Source organism: Morone saxatilis, unplaced genomic scaffold, assembly GCF_004916995.1.
Source record: "Morone saxatilis isolate NCDOM2014 unplaced genomic scaffold, NCSU_SB_2.0 Contig23, whole genome shotgun sequence".
In the NCBI taxonomy this organism is placed as follows: domain Eukaryota; kingdom Metazoa; phylum Chordata; class Actinopteri; family Moronidae; genus Morone; species Morone saxatilis.
This window is the reverse complement of record NW_023339796.1, coordinates 2505322-2507725: the sequence shown is the minus strand read 5'-3', so window position 1 is coordinate 2507725 and position 2404 is coordinate 2505322. Positions and strand designations below refer to the sequence as shown.

Sequence of the window (2404 nt, the reverse complement as noted above, 5' to 3'; positions counted from 1 at the left end):
TTCAATTCCAGTTTGTGGAGTTTCTTCCACGATACGCTTTAATTCACCAAAACATTCCTGGTTGCTGCTGGCTGGAACCAGTCCGACCTGTGCCTCCCATCAGCCTCTCCCAGGCCACTGCTGGTTGAACACTGTATTGGATTTCCTGCCATTACCTCATTTTGGTTGTTGGGTTTTGTCCAAGACACAATGGCTGCCTCTAAAACCAGATTCCAATCACACTGTTGTTTCCTGTTTACTTACATTTTGTCTTCAGTTTCTCCTCTTTCCCTCCACCCAGTGATACCATCCCCAGCAACCAGCGGCTCACCTACACAGATATTACTTTTAATACTTTTTACATCTTTTTTTATGGTCTTTCTTAACCTCATTAGTGTAAATGCAAGAGCCCACAACTCTCAAGTAAACTAAAATGATCCAATAATTAGATTTCCAGAGGTATAAAAACATAGATATTGTTTTCTTGTAAGAGCCTCACCCTAAATAATCTCGTGTTCTTGTGCCCCAAATGAGTCCTTCGAGTTTTAAAGAGGAAATTGAATTTGAGGGTTGGCGTGATGGGAGCTGATTCAGATGGTGAATTTTGTTTTGTTTCTCTGGCGACAATAAAACTGTGTATCTCATTTGTGTATCTGGACCAGATTCATCCTTAACCCTCTGTTGAGTGAATGTTCTTAAAGACAATGAATCACATTGAAATAAAGTTAATTAAGGGGTTAAAAAAATAAGATTTTATCATCCTTGGTTGAGTTCAGTGTAAATAACTGAACTAGATTTCTAGACTTTAAAGCTTTATTGACTTACATCTCTAATAATAAAGGTTTAATTAGTGTGTGTGTGTGTGTGTGTGTGTGTGTGATGGTGGGCTGTCGTCAGTGTAGTTTGTTTTCTCTCTTGCTAAATATATCTTAATCTCAGTGAGATTTCCTGAATAAAATAAAGCTTCACTAACTTAAAGAATACCTGTAATACAAAATGCAGAATTTCTGTCCCATCAGTTGAATGAGCTCAGACGTCAAGCGTGGTGTAGCTGTAAAAAGTTGTGAAGAGGAAGCTGCAAATAGCGGAGGGTCTATTTGGTTTCAGGGGAAATTACAGCACATGAAATGACACTACGTTGGTTTATCACCTTCTTATTTCCTCTAGAAAGTGTGCCCCCTGTTGCTCAACCTATTTCAGTAGATCAGATTGACGCTGTCCAGTAAACCTCTGGATCATTTTCAAAATGAATCATTTACAAAATGCAGCTGGAAGCTTCGGTGCTCAACTGTACCTGCGTACTGAAGCTGCTGTTCAAGTTGGACATTTACTATTTCAAAGTATCTTTACATGTCAGCATTTTCACATTTAATTTCTTCTAACAGAAGTTTTACAGTTAAGTCAAGGTGAGTTAAAGCTGAAAACGGATGCATTTTGTGGATTAAAAAATAATCCTGGGATGAAACTGGTTTCACTCAACTATAAAGTATGAAAAGCACAAGATCACATACAGCGACGCAACCAGTTTATCATGACGAGAGAGAAAATAAATCAGGTGTCTACATCAGAGTACAGTTAGTGCAAAAGAAGTTTCACTTCCTGAAACATAGACAGTGTAAGTAACAAGTGTAATGGTCAAAGGTCGTAGCATTCAGACAATAACACCAGTAGTTTTAATAATAATAATAATAATAATAATAATAACCCTTACTGTTGCCCTGATGACCAGCTTTGAAGAACAACGCAGACATTTCACAGATTACTAAAGACTTTGTAGCCCGCTGATACCTGCAGTGGATTCCATTGATGCAGATAGTTTTGGTTTTTATTTGTCTAACATTTGAGATTTCTATCTATTACTTGTGTTGCTCACAAAGTTGGAAAACAACCCAGTTACTTGTAAACAGCGTCCCCAGTAGTTCTTGTAAAGCTGAGGAATGTTCTTTTCTTTCTTTCTATTTGGCTGAACTGAAAGTTTCTTTATTTCTTTTTGTTATTGCACACTCAGCAGCCCTGTCTTTGTCCTCTTGGTGAATGCAAGTCCAATAAGTCACTCTTAATTCGAGCTCTGTGGCCTCTGGAGGAAATAATACCCGGCTCTGGAGCTGCTCAGTGTTTCACTTTCTTCACTAGTTAGTCACACACTTTGTCTAATCTGCAGATTGATACTGAGAGTGATCCCAAACAGTAAAGTTGAGGGCTGTACAACCAAAACAAAGAGCTAAAAGACTCTCCAGCGAGCCGAGGCTAACTGAAGTAAATGTACTGTGGGTTCGTTACACTCATTCCTCTTGTTTTGCTTCATCCTCCCCGCAGATGCAGTGATGATGTTTACCTCCACAGAGCGAGTCCACATCCACTAAACCGGGCCTGGCTTCCTGCTCCAATGACCCGCCTCGTCTGACTCCACCTGAGTCCGCCTTCT

General features: G+C 39.5%; 1 protein-coding gene across 1 annotated transcript in view; it reads left to right on the top strand.

Annotated features, from left to right (window-relative positions):
- The first annotated feature begins 2293 nt into the window (after nucleotides 1–2293).
- stard3nl (STARD3 N-terminal like) overlaps nucleotides 2294–2404 on the top strand; it is a 9093-nt gene continuing 8982 nt past the window's right edge. The window contains exon 1 of the mRNA XM_035671127.1: nucleotides 2294–2379. The gene's annotated coding sequence lies outside the window, so the exon portion shown is untranslated. The remainder of the gene's footprint in view (nucleotides 2380–2404) is intronic.